Source organism: Eleginops maclovinus, chromosome 1, assembly GCF_036324505.1.
Source record: "Eleginops maclovinus isolate JMC-PN-2008 ecotype Puerto Natales chromosome 1, JC_Emac_rtc_rv5, whole genome shotgun sequence".
Taxonomy (NCBI): domain Eukaryota; kingdom Metazoa; phylum Chordata; class Actinopteri; order Perciformes; family Eleginopidae; genus Eleginops; species Eleginops maclovinus.
Genome location: NC_086349.1, coordinates 17,101,317 through 17,116,681, shown reverse-complemented (window position 1 = coordinate 17,116,681; position 15,365 = coordinate 17,101,317). Strand labels below are relative to the sequence as shown.

Below are 15,365 nucleotides of genomic sequence, written 5' to 3'. Positions count from 1 at the left end.
AAGTCTTTTAATATCATATTTTTGGTTGGGGTCCAACATTACCGCTGCTTGATGCTGGAAAAGAAAACAGTAACACTTACTTGCTTAACACAATTATTTATAGGCCTATTTGTGAACATTAACCACAGTATTTTACTTCCACTACTGTCCAGAACAAACAAACAAACAAAAATAAATGCTGACCTAAACTGTTGATCAGCTTAATTCAGTAAACGCAAACCACAATCTGCGTTATGATTTTATTTCGACACTACGCTTCCTGTAAATTATTTGCTGCTTATGGAAAACTTCATGCTGCTCGCCCCCAATGGGGTAACACACGGAAGGTGGAGCCAAATATAGAGCAGCGAATGAGGCCAGAGGAGTGACGCCTAAACCCAGGATTACGTTCAGTGATGAAGATTAAGGACATGCAGTGCCGGCGTTTTTAAAAAGTATATTCCTGTGTGTAGAACTATTGTGATAAAGTATGAATGCCATCCTGACTTTTCACCTGAATATATGAGATTGTTTATCTTTTTTCAATGTTTTTTTACTTTTGGGATAAGGACTGAGCTAATTACAGTGACGAGGACTGCTGCTGCACTTGCGGTTAGAGAGGGATGCAATGTTTCGGCACGTAACTGTTTTTAAAATCATGTGTTTACACGTAGCCTACTGATACTTTGATGTGAACGTAACAATTTAAAAGTCTCCTGAATTAGTTAGTGAATGAATGCTTATTTTTATAAGTTTAAACACATTTATTTAGTAAATCGCCAAATTAACTACAAAGTGAAATGACTTATTATGCAGAATAGCCCTTTTCAGAATAATTCATCATATCATATTGACTAATAGTATGGAAGAGGATTAGGGCCACATGAACATTTTTTGGGGGAATGTCAGAATTCTGACTTTTTTCTCAGAATTCTGACATCTCCAAAACATTTTTTACATGTGGCCCTAATCCTCTTCCGTATAATAGTCTTTAGTCAGGGGCGGATCTACAAATATTTTAGTGGGCCAATCTGGGGCACAGACTCAGAGCAGGGGAGCACATTTAAATCACTTAAAAAAATTAAAAAATGACAGCCCTGCTCTCTACAACATACATTATTAACAGCACAAATGCAAAAGAAGCAGCTTCACATGTACAGTTTTAAAGATCCTGGCGTTGCTTGGATCTAGTAACATCGGGGCCTTGGCACGAAAATTGTACATTCGATAATACATACTTTATATATCCATAGAGTATCCAAAGAATACACAATATGAAATGTAAATAATTAAATCAAACTCTATAATAGAAAATGTACTCACCAAACAGAAACATATAGACATACTGTCGGTTATTATATAAAAAGTGTGCAAATCAATTTAGTATCCTATCCATTTGAACATGTTTTATGTGGGGGATGGACCTCACATCCTCAAGGGTGGTCTGGGGGCCCCTGAAGAGATTTTTTTTAAATATTGAAGTTAAATGCTTCAATCTGGTCCACTTTGAAATATATTTTGTTTACATTTTCTGAATCTGCAAAGTTACTAGCAACTAAAGCTGTCGAAAAACATGTAGTGGAGTAAACAATAAAGTAATGGATTTCAAAATGTAGTCGAGTGTGTAACATGACATTGAAATACACAATTACAACAAGAAATCGAGTACTTTGCTAATCACCACTTCTGATAATGTATAACCTGGTAGAGAGGTCACTACATAATGCTCCCTTATCGTCTTCAATAGGCTCTTATTGTGTATAAGGGAAAACTCAAAACTAACAACAAAACAAAGAATACCAACAGAAACAAAAAAGTATTTTGAAAAGAAACATTGGAGAGGAATCAAGGCAATGCAATAGTATGGGCAGGCAATATGGACACTATTTTGTTATGTATTTTAAAAAATAAGACACATATTCTATGAATTGTTTATCGATAAAATAGTAAGGATCATCTGTTTTGACACATCCAGTGAAATGAACACCTGACACACCCTAAATGATGGTCTGATAAAACCAGTTATAATAAAGGGAAATATCATAAAACATTGTGGCAGGAAGATTAACATCGTCTCACGGTACAATTTACATATAGTCATATAGCCTATCCCTTCAATGAGAAATAAAGCAGAGACAGTTCTGCAATATAGACACGTTGATGAAGCAAACAGGCAAGATTTAGTGAAGATAAGTGCAATGAAGGGAAAGCGCTTCAGGTAAATGGTAAATGCTACCTACACTTTGGGTAATAGTTACAGCTCTAACAGAGTATATTATGCATCAGTAGATTGTTGGTATTATTTATAGATAGATATTGAAGTGTGTGACTGTGAGATAGGTTTCTGCTTTATCTTAGTGTTGTGCGAAAAAAAGAATCTGTTTTAGTAATACTTGTTGAACTGAATTAGCAACTTGATGTCTAACTGAATTCAAATCACTGCTGAATTATTGTGTTGTGTAAAATGGTACAATGACACACAATAAAGAGAGTATTTAATAGATTTCAAATTAAGATAAAACACCTTTTTATTCACCCAATCTCAACAGTAACAAAGTTGAAACATTGTTCCTCAAAAGCCCATTACATATGACAAATCTAAAACATGTTCACACCAGGACCGTAAACAAAAATGTACCCAAAGTTAACCACATTCATACAGATGGTTACATTGAAGGAAGCACCCTATTGTATACAGTATGAATAGTAATATATCATGTAAAAGTAATGGTAATAGTAATGATCAACACTCAGGGACAGGTCTGGAAAACTAGAAAATGTAAACAGTCGGCTCTGGTGACAAATTTGTGGTGGCTTTTTCGTTTTTCCTATCGGGGCATTGTCTGCAGCATTTCGGCCCTCTTCTATCCACAATTCTGCAAATGGGTCCTGTAAAGTAAGATGATATGCTGCTCTGAACGCGTTTCATGTTTGGTTCAGCGCTGTTTTTCCTGCGAAGTTCCCGCACAAAAATGTTACAATGTTTTTGTGTTCGATGACGTTCAGAAATATGCACCGTCTGCCAGAAGGCTGCTGAATAGCCTACTCTGATGTAAATACACTGAAGATCGTTAGATTTCAAGAGTTTAAGTAGGCTAGCAGTTAAGTTGCATTCATCGCTATCAAGGGGGGGAAATCTTTGTCCCCACCGGAGATAAAAATAATTTAGCAGAGGTAGGGATAGGAAAACCAGAGGGGGGGAAATCCTCACCATCCCCCCCTACAAATCGCACCCTGTATTTATTTCATATTGACAGATTAAAAACAAAGACTAACACCCAAACAATCTTTAATTAAACATGACTCAAATTAATATTAATATGTAATCAGATTACCACATTGATTCACACCATGAACATCTTAAACAAACACCTCTAAATATTTAAAATCCCCAAATCACATCTAAAATAAAATTTCAAATAGCCATAATATGGTATTTATTCCTGATTCTAAATTAAATCGGATTTTAAATGATCAATTTACACTGAGATTAGTGTATAATATTAAACAGGGCTCTACAAACGGCATATATGGCCCAATTAAGCATAATGCATCCTCACTCACTTTTAAGTCGTAAAGTAACATACTCACTTGATTGAATTTCTCGATCGCCTTCAATCTCTATGAACCAATGACTGACAGGAAGTGTTTCCTTAATTTTTTCAGGTTTAACTTCCATTTTCCAAAGTGCAGAGTAAGAGCTGCAGCTGTCATTACTGAAGCATGGTGCTCGTCTACAGTGGAGCTAAATTATAAGTCGCTCCACAGAATAGATCCAGATTCCCACTTCTCACGCTGCTTAAAGACGTAACCTTTGCCTTTACTATATATTACAGGCAATTTCCCCTATTTTCTTACATGTATAGACCGAATTATAATAGTAAACTTATTGGGGAAGTAATCGCTACTGAATCAATGATTTAAATAATCATTAAGCAGCATGCATTGATGGCATTAACTCCAGAGCCAAGATCAGAGTTCAATTGAACAGCAATTTGATCCTGGAGATCTGACGAGATAACGAAAGCAATTATTCCTTACCTGCTCATGTCCCTATACCAAAACTCATACTGTACATGTTTGATAAAGTACTATGATATAATATCACTGCCATTTAATGAAAACACCTGCCTTACGGCCTATTTAAAAAACACTGTAGTGCAATATGCCTTTATTTGACAGTTGTAGTGGAGGTAGACTTGCGTTTTTCTTACCCTGCAAGAGGTCCAGCCAACTAGGCAACAAACTAAGATTTGCTGCTCAGGGCATTTGACTTCTATCTGACTACTAACTACTTGGCTATTGGAAGTCCAATACATTCTGGTTAACATCTTAGATATAAATATTACCTGTTAGAGGTTGATTCCTTGCAATATTCCATTGGTGAAAGTGCGCCCTGGCAGTTTTCAGACTTTTAGGATCAACCTTCCTGCTGTAAACCTTGACGAGCGTCTCAGAAAAGTGCTCTGGGAGAAGCTTGGACACCTGACAAGAATGATAGCAGCATAAACATAATTCAAATAATACATAACATAGGTTTCCCATCAAGGAAATACACAAAAGCTCACACAAAAAGATTAAGGTTGAGATTTTTGTTGTCATTGTTCTGACCTGTCCTTTCGGGATTTTGAATGTTTCTGTAGGGTTTCTCTTGCTGTAGAAGTCCATACCTCTGATTGGGTCCTTTCCCTTCATCCCATAGTCCATAGTAACACGCTAGAAGAGAAGATTAAGACTGAAGCCTGTTCTTTATTCAAAAAGTAAATCAATGGAGATGGCAAGATCTGAAAATCCCACAATTTTAAGACTAGTGAAGCAAAAGTAACTGCACGAGAAACTTACTAGAACTACAAAGTCCTTCTTTGTCAGCCCATCATCCTGAGCTCCCTCTGGTTTTAGGGCTGCAGGCAACTGAGATATCTCATCCTTTTAAGTAGGAAGGACAAAGGTTGAGAAGTGAGAGATGAAATACATGTGCAGTTCTTTCCATCACGATAACACACAGTAAGAGTAGGTCCGAATAAAATGATGCCATTTATTTTATCGTTCACTGCTGGAGTAGGTCTCTATTAAAACACCCAGAATAGCTCCTGTGAACGCAAGACGTTTTTTACGCAGTGGTTTACTGTAGATGTGGTCTAAGTGATATGTGATCCTATGATCTTTTTTGCTCATACTGCATAGCATCCTCTAAACTACAATTCTAGGAATTGTGTCTTTATAAGATAGTCTTAAAGTGAAAGCCAGGTACAATACCATAAGAGGCAATGTAAAGTGATAGAGACAACAGAAACAAGTGGCATCACATTCAGCTCTGTTTTAACAAGCTTTGCTTTTGTAATTTGGGAGGCTGTGGCGCAGTGGAATAGTGCACTGATCTTCAGCTCAGGGGAGTGCTGGTTTGCGTCCCACTGCAGTCAGAATGTCGTTGTGTCCCTGGGCAAGACACTTCACCCCAAATTGCTCCTGTGGAGATTGTCCACAGTATGGAATGTATGTTAGTCGCTTTGGATAAAAGCGTCTAACAAGAGACATGTAATAATCAGGGACAAATTCAATAGGGGACTGCATCGCTTTTGCTAATGCCAAACCTTTACAAATAACACAAACATACATTGTGTAATTCTCAATAACCAGCAAAGGTTGCCAAGCAAGAAGTGTTTTGGATCTTCTGATATTTGCATGTAAATAAATATGGTAATTTGCAAACATTTAAAGTAAAATCATTGGTGGTCTGAAGGTCTGCTCAAACTGCATTTAAACAGAAATCGGATGCAATGAGGGTTGTGTCCTGAAACATACATGAATTAAGCTTTCCTGAGTTCAACTTTTTGAAATACATTAAGAAAATAACTGTAATTTAAGCATAAATGAGGTTATGCTTTTGCACCCTAGTGCATAAATCTCTTTTTTCCTGCTGTGTGATCCCTGGAGGTAATTGATGACAAATATGTAATGTAATACAAGAAGAAAATACATTATCGCACACCTCTGTTGGGACTTCTTTAGGCCTTATTTCACCCAGACACCTGTAGTGTTTACGTTCAACAATGTTTTTTAGAATCTCCTTTGCCTCCTCGAGATTAGGGTCTGTGGAGTTGAGTATTTCATCAAACACAGAATCTACAGGAGAAACAGGATAGAAGAGCAAGTTAGAACAAATAGGTAAAAACTAAGTTACTGACAGTGTAAACTGAGAAGCATAACTCACATCCTCTAAGCAGTATACCTTTGTGCTAACTTTTATTCTACTTTAATTTGTTCTTAAAATTATGAAAAACACTCCATGGCCAAATTTCAACAAATTGCATTTGCTAAACCAAATTGTCTGTTTTTATCAGCTGTAACCAGAACGGCAAATTTTGGTTCTCCTGGAGCTAAAGAGCATTACTTTGACTCTAAATGGCCAATGGTAATGTCTTTATTTGACCTTTTCAAAACCAAAAACGTAAATGTAAAGGTGTAAGGATTTAATGGTGCCCCTAATCTGCTCTAATGTGCCTGGTGTCATTAGCATGTCCTTTGGCGTGCCCTGGCCAAACGCGCTACCACAGTACAAGTGTTTCTAAACACACTGTGAGTTTCTTTTGTTGTGTTGTTAAAAATACTAACAAGGTTAAAGGAATACATACAACCAAAATGATCATTTCTACAAACAGTACTTGCACAGATGAGTACTGTCCCAGTGCAACTGATTATGCAGAAGTGTTTTAAATAGTAAGGTTACTCCCCCAAAGGAGTGTTTTATAACCGATACATGGATTATAGTGCATGCATTTGTTAACAGATGTTTGATATTGTTTTGCTATTTTTACTTAAATTCATCAAGACTTTTCTTAGTTTTTGGATAATTCATTCACTGTGAGGACACTGCCTGAAAAACAAAATGTTGTTCCCCATCTTCTTCTACATTGATCATAATGAGGATTTAGACTTTGTAGAGGAGTCTTAGTGAGAGCCTGTATCTCTAATGGGTCAAAAATACATAGTAAGTTTATGAATAATGCTCTGCTTTACTGTTAAAACACAAGCTCACAGCACAAAGTGGTTTCTGCTGACCTGTCAGCTTGGTGTAGGCCTCCATGTCATCTATGGCTCCGGAGAGAGTAAACATCTTCCCTCCTGAGCCTTCAATCTTGATGTGCTGGTCTGCTTCTAAAAAGGCCTCTGCAATCCTGGATGAAAGTAATATATTTATATAATATATATATCACTTTTATGCATACAATACAAAACATTTAATTATGAAACAAATGATTAACACCAGAGTACCAAGGTGAGAAGGGAAGATACTCACATATGCTCTATGATCTTAACCACGGGGTGCTGCTAGGCTCTTCTGTGGAGAGAGTACCTCGTGTAGAACATGTCATAGAGATTGTTCACCTCCTGTTAACAGAATTATCTATACATTACAACTAATCATTTAAAGTTGATCAAAAAGCAGATGTTACAAAGTCAGCACCTTGTCTCTCATGCAGATGTGCTTCTGCCCATCCACCTCAGACACCCTGGCGAACTTTATGAAGCGGCCATGGTCAAAGTTGTTCTTGATGCCCAGGTGGTGGCTGTCCCTGATAGGAGACAAAGGCAAGACAAGTAAAGAAAATGTGCGTATTACAAAAACTAATGTAAGACACCAGGAGAATGCTACATGTTCTTAAATAATGATTTCTTGGTGAAAATATACACTTTTGTTTTATTGCATTAAAGTGAACTGCTCTACGTTAGCTGTTAAACCAAGCCCCACCTGGCAAAGTAGTCAAACTTGTCCACATCAATGCCGTTTCTTTTGTTGGAAACAATCTCATAAAGGAAGGACTTCTCCTCTGCACGGCCTTCATATGGCCACTGTGGAGATGACAGCACAGAGTGGCTGGCCTTAGACATTGACAATTGTAGCAATAATGAAGATTATACTGATATCATTGAATTCAAATTGCATTACTGACTTGCTCTTGAGCTGCCGGGTGTTTAATCATCTATTGATGAATTTCAAGTCGTCACACTTTATGCCATATGCCTTCATCATCCACTTCAGATCCCCATTAGATTTCACCAGGTGGTCGAACATTTTAACAGAGGCTTTCTCATGCTGCAAGGTACACAAATTCATTAATATATTAATATGATCATTCAAAGTGATAGAAATGAAGAATGACTCACTGTTTAAATAGAAAGAGCCTGGCTTTTCTGAAAACATGACAGTTTAAGTTTACCAGATGACTGGTCTGTTCCCAAAACTTGCATAATGAAGGTGTGCTCTGTAAAGCACACAGCCTGGTTTGCACCGCTCCCAGATGTTTTCGTTTTTTTAAAAGATATTTTTTGGGGGCTTTTTGGCTTTAATCGGATAGGACATTGGAGAGTGACAGGAAAATGGGAGAGAGAGTCGGGTGGGATCCGGAAAGGACCACGGGTCGGGAATCAAACCCCGGTTGCCAACAAACGGTGCAGGTGCCCCAGCCAGTCGCGCCACAGCCACGGCCACGGCCAGGGCCAGGGCCCGCTCCCAGATGTTTAACCACTCCCACTCTTTTCTTATGTGTTTAAGTTAATGCTGATATTTAACACAGCTGTAAAAAAAACAGACAAAGGTATTTTTAATATCCTTTGAGAGAGTACACTGCATGTGTCTCACAATACCACGAATGCCACAACTAATTGTGCTTAAAGGAATAGTGCATCATTTTGGAAAAGATTATGCTTTACTGCTGTCTGACTGAAAAAAGCAACAAAAAAAGACAACATATTAAATAAAGGCAATTCCACATTTAATGTAAAATATTGCATCTGTGATAACATTTGAAAATACTTTATTATCAGATCAAGTCTCACATTTTTCCTACATCATAGCAGCTCCATTTGCAACATCAAACAAGGACAAATATTAAGTCATGATATAAGGAAACAAACAGTTAACATAACATTACAATCCATGAAGAGAAAATATGATTAATTTGAACTTGGATTTAGCTCTGTATATAATTTGAAAATGGACTGGTGCACAAAGGGGTGCTTCAGTCTAACTTTATTAAATCATGGGACCCTGTACCTTCGATTTGATGGTAACCATTCACTGTTCAGGACACGGTGGGGATCATAGATGTTGATGGCCAGCCTCACTATGGTATTATTTTAGGTTGATTCATAGAATATCTCAAAGGGTCTACCTACAATCTTTGAGCAGATCTTCAAATTGTGGAGCAGTTTTGACTTTAAGGCGGTAGACAAACACTTGTACCAAGTAGTATTGCAAAAGGGTAGAACAGTCAAAATCACAGATCAAAAAAACATGATCATGACATCATGCATCAGCTGCCTGTGTTACATAAATGCATTTTATTTTTGTTGTTTATAATGTCACACATTACAGACAATAGGATAATACTTTCTCACCTTCCAGGTTTTATCACCTGATGGGCGTTTTACTTTGGGGATGAACAATGCATCAAACAGATGGGAAAAGGGTCCATGTCCTGAATATGGAGAAATATGAATATTTTCAGCAAATGGTGATTGACTATAAAACAAACTAAAGTGAGCCATTTTAACATTCTGTATATATACAGTTTATATACCTATATATATGAACATGTATATACACACACACACACACACACACACACACACACACACACACACACACACACACACACACACACACACACACACACACACACACACACACACACACACACACACACACACACACACACACATATATGTATTTTGTTTTTAAATTCTTTGTATGTGAGAACATTTTTAATCATTCAAAAGGTAATAAAGGTTTGGTCATTTTGTTGGTGAATTATTATTTTAAAACCTATTACATATTAAAGTGAAAAGGTGTGTATCACTGACCCAGGTCGTGGCATAGCCCAGCGATCTGAACACAAAGGATGTCTCTCTCACTGATGTCGAGTTCTGACTGCTTGTCATGTTGTTTCGGGTTGAGTTCTTTCTGGTTGAGTTCTTTCTGCTTTTCATTCAGAGCTTTCACAAGCTCTCCTGCTAAGTACCCCACCCTTTACCAAAGCATACAGCACACAACAATAAAACATTATGACACAATTACCACTTGAGTGTCCTGATGCAAAAGAGGAAAAGCAATTTATTATACTTGGTTTTAAACAGTTTATTAGGTGCTGTCCATATATAAATACACTCCATTTTTAGCCTTCACTGAATATTTGTTTCGATAACATTGACACATTGTACATACCCAATTGAGTGTTCAAACCGGTTGTGGGAGGCTCCAGGGTAAACCAAATAGCCCGCTCCCAGCTGCTTAATGTTCCTTAGTCTCTGGAACTGAGGCGTGTCGATGATTTTGACCAGAAGAGGATGCAACTCGATATGTGGATTGGATCATTAAAGACCTTAGGTACAACAAAAAACCTGTTAAACTATGACCCTAAAGAGTACAACTAGAACAAGCTCCATTTCTTCTGAAGGCCCTGAACGTGTAGTGTGATGTAATGAATAAAACAAAATATGATATCACCTTGGGACCTGTGAGTGGCCAGATCTCCGAGACACTGTCCAAGATTCTCTGACGAGCCTCAGGTGGACTAAAGAAATCGTGAAAAAAAAGCATAGTAGATTATAAGTTAAAAGTCAAGCCAGGGGGATGTTGTTGCAACAAATTAGTGACACTGCTTCAGGAAAATGAGTTACAACCTTTCTTCTTTTCATAATGTTATAATTGTTTTTGAATTGAATCCTGTTTTGACAGTGGGATGATACTCACTCTATCCCCATCTCAGCCAGATCATCATCTTTGAGCTCCCCCAGCTTGATAACCGGCTCTCCTGGGTAAAAGATGATGCAGTCAGTTAAAATCCTGTATCACATTGTATTTCTATGACAAGTTCATAGGCTAATTTGAAATAAAAAATCTAAAGCATTTGAAGTCAGTTAGGCTCCCTAACCATCAATTTAAATGACCAAACCAGAAACTTACCTTTACATTTTTCTGCCCACTTCTTTTCATGTCCTTTTTCTATCAGGTTCTCACACATCTCCTCCCCACTCAATACCCCATAGATTTTTGATGCCATTGCCAGTTTTGTTTTTCATACAGCTGCTCATGAAACATCTGCACAAATAAACTCAGGCTTTGAAAATAACCTGACTTTTATGTCTCTACCACACCCATCAGATTGGTCACTGCCCTCATGGCGAACTAAGAGATAGACAACCAAGACATATGGATCAGCTTAATCATACCAATGAAACCAGAACAAGTTTTTGAATAAGACTTGCCAACACATACTTGACAAGCAAAGGTAAAGGATGCAGGATCTACTTCATAGACAAACATTTGATTATAACATTAGCAGCATTATTGATTAAGCCACATTAGTCTATAACATAGTTAAATTTTTACTTATCTCAACCGAAAACACCATTAAACTACTGCCAACACATAAATGCATCAGAAATAATCATCAAAAATGTTATACAATGTAATATAATATTCCTTTATTATTGACACTGACATTCAGAAGTACAACCAAGTCATTACAGGTGTAGAGAGGGAGAGAGAGAGAGAGAGAGAGAGAGAGAGAGAGAGAGAGAGAGAGAGAGAGAGAGAGAGAGAGAGAGAGAGAGAGAGAGAGTACAGACAAAGTGAAATGAGTGATAGTGAAACTTTTTACCTTTCATCGAAAATATCATGACACTTCACAAGCATGTTTCAAAGTAGCTTTTGAAAACGTTTACACGCATTTGTACATTGAACATGGGTACTTTTGGCCAACCACACCAAAAGGCAACAAGATGTCACTGTTGCTCAATTATTTAGAGGTCAGTTTGATTTATTGATCAAATTAAAACTGCAAGTCTACAATTAAGTGAAAACTATTTTTTTCTAAACATGAAGACATTTCAACTTTTTTATCAGAATGATTTGTATCACAACCAAGAAGCTTAAACATATTACAATTGGTACTTGAATGCTGTTGTGTTTTTTTGTAAACTGTGACAATACATTTGTCTAAAGTTTTCAGAGAAACATAATTCTATCGCTAGGCATGATGCGTGACATTCTCCTTCACTTATACTTATTATTACGCAATGGGATCATGATCATTTAAAAATAAATCAGCTCCTAATTTGTATTATAAGTATTCCTTTTCTGGTTTGGAGGTCATCGATGGAAGTCTGATTATGCTTTCTGTGCAGATATCACTTCGTTACTCCGTAGTTGTTGATAACCTCAGAAGCCTCAAAAATGGTATCTTACTGATTGCTGCTTTTCTTAGCGTCATCAAGATGATTTAACCAAATTTATTCGGTCCTGATGTCATGACTGCTGAGTGTGAGGAGACAGGGGTTAGGACCCATATGCTAAAAGGAAACAGTTCAGGGTTTTAATGGCAAAAAAGGATATTTTAATGAGCTTGCATGTGACACCAGAAGAGGGAGCTAAATCTGAGTGGCTTGTTGAAGCCCATGTTTTCTGACCAAGGCAGCCCACTAAAATGTTCTGGTTTGTCTGATTTGTGGGTTGGTTGGCATTCATTAATTTGTATTATGTATAAGAGTACTCATGATATTTCCCCTTTAAAGACATGTCAGGCAAATAGGTGACAAAACTATAAGGTCCAAATAAGCAAACAAACCTAAAAAAGTCATGCAATCTGTTTTTTAAAGCATTCGCTGAAGAAGACCATCAGATCCACCCATTAGCATGTTTGTTGTATCTTTATGTTTGAAATGACAATCAGTCTAATTTGTCCTGAATATTTCTGTGTGTGTGACCGTTTAACTTTGGATATTCAACACTGAAACCCAAAAGAAAACAAAAAACATCAGGTTCGGCTTTAGAAAATCAGGCAGGTAAAAAATATGTATATAACGGCACAGATCGTTAAGACATGAGATCATGGCAACCTTTACACTGGCACAAAAATCAATTGAAATGTGCCATTTAGAGGGAGCCTGATGAGGGAATGAAATACAGGTGGAGAGATGGGTGAGGCAGTCAGGTGATGGGGAAAGGAGAGTTTGAGGCCATCTGGTGGATGGAGGGAGAACTACAACGGTTTGTTTGAAGGAATTAGAAATGTTGCTTTTGCCTCCTCTGTTCAATTATTCAGTTATTCCCCTGCCTGGGGAAAGATACTGTAAAATATATTTCTGAGTGGTTGTCAGTGATACAGTGTATTTGTCAAGGACTTTTGTGTGAAATGAAGAACATGGGTGATAACAACGCTAATACATAATACATTTTGCAGAGTACATTTCACTCAAATTGAATAAAATGTTACTCCAAAAAATGTAACATTTGGTCCAAACTCAAGTCACATAAAAGAACTCTTCTAGTTATTTTTACTTGTTTATATTTAACTCTGCTTAATAGGCCTACTGTCCATAAAACACTAAAAGTAATGTTTACCTTAATGTTCATTAGCTCAAAGCTATTACTGGTGTGGTCTAGTACTGGGTGTGGTCATGGTTTTACTTGAATATAATTTCCTCTGTATGTCTGCTCCCACTCTAGGAGCCATGAGTAAAAGTAACACTCCAAAATGATGGAGGTGGGAACGTTCCATAAACAAAGAAAAATCCATAATGATCAGATATCACGACTGCTTTGACACTTTGACTGACAGATACAACAAAACCTACCATCCCATAGTCTAAATGACATCCCCCATATTTGACACCAGCTGTTTGAAATGAGCATGCAGTATACATCATTTCTAAACAAATAGATGGCAGCTGTTATATAACAGCATGGTCGCTGTGTGACAGGAGATAATGATGGTTTCACTGTTTTCCATTGGACCTCTGCTCTGGGCTTATGGCCAACTGAAAGAAGTGTTTTGCTGCCATCAATCATCCACTAGTATTGAAGTCATTAGACTTTGTGTTGTAACAGGAAAGACACTTAGATAAGTTAAAACCATGCAAGTGGTAGTATAAAATAAGCCCTATGTATACCTCAGCCTATACCAGACTTCTCCATATCTAAACAAGACCTGCTGGTGAGCTTGTTTCATCTTAACACTGTGAATACATTTACGTCCAAAAGGGCAGCTTTTCAGCATGTAAGGCATATATGGATTGTTGAGTGCTCATGATGTGCCTAAAAGGTGGAAGAATGTTGTCAATGGAGTACAATTTTAACCTTAAATATCTAATATAGCATGTAAATCCTAGCATTACGCGTTTTGTTTACCTTTCTGCGCAGATACTTTCTCTCCATTAGACAGCGGTCTGTAAAACATGTTTTTCTTGTCTAGAAAATCATTTTGTGAAAACCAGCAAAGCAAACAAATATAAAACCATGCATCCATCATGCATCCATACCTCACTTTTCCTTTTTATATATGTAGTTATGCAACGTTGATGTATTAATGCCTTTATTACATTAATTGAAATGTAAACCTTACTTGAAGTGAAATGATTTTTCTGTATCTCGAAAGATTTATTCTTGAACCACTTCGTAATTTATCTACTTAAGTCTTGTTTTTTAGTTTCTCAGTTGTTGTATTTATAGTTTACTGTTTTATTTTGCAATGTATCTTGTTTTGTCACTTCCTGTCTTCTCTAGTTTACTTCTTGTCTTTAGTTTCCCTCCTGTCTGATTGTCTGACCGTGCTAACCTGTTGCCCTTGTGTTTCACCTCCACCTTCCCAACTGTGTTTTGTCCTGTGATTATCCTTGTGTATTTAGTCCTGTCTTCCCTTTGTGTTCCTGGTGGTGTCATCATCATTATATGGTCGTCATTCCTGAATGTTCCAGTCCTGTGATCCCCAGTCTGTCCCACCTGTCTGCCTCCCTTGACCCGGTTTGTTCAGTTATTTGTTGCTTCTGTTCTCTGACCTGCCCTTGCAGTGTTCCTTGTTTTTTACGTACAGCTTTTAATAAAGCTCGCTTTTTGTTGGAACCCCGCCCTTGCCTGTCCTGCTTACACTGCTGCACTTGGGTCCTGTTACTGAATCCTGACAGAACCGTGAAAGAACGACACCACCCGAAATGGACCCAACAGTATTATTTGAGGATGCCGTCCAAAGACAGGAGGTCATGATAGCTACCTTACCTACCGAGACCCACCAGGCAACCTCAACCCAGGTACAAGCGCTGGCTGACCTCACCGTCCAGATGCAGCAGATGGCCGCCATGGTACAACAGCTAGCCCCCATTGTTGCTATTGTACACAGCTCCGGCACCTGTTCCAGCTCCTGGCCTGACTGGATACGCTCTGGAGCCTCATGTGGGAACGGCGGAACGCTACGCTGGTGAGCCTGAAGGCTGCAGCGCTTTTCTCACACACTGCTCTGTGACGTTTCTGGGCCCTGACCCAGCCCTTGCCCCAGCCCTTGCCCCAGCTCTTGCCCCAGCCCTTGCCCCAGCCCTTGCCCCGGCCTCCC

General features: G+C 38.0%; 1 pseudogene; it reads right to left on the bottom strand.

Moving 5' to 3' along the window:
* Window positions 1-4,036: 4,036 nt before the first annotated feature.
* On the bottom strand, window positions 4,037-11,042 carry LOC134865814 (deoxynucleoside triphosphate triphosphohydrolase SAMHD1-like; annotated as a pseudogene).
* Between the last annotated feature and the right edge of the window lie 4,323 nt (window positions 11,043-15,365).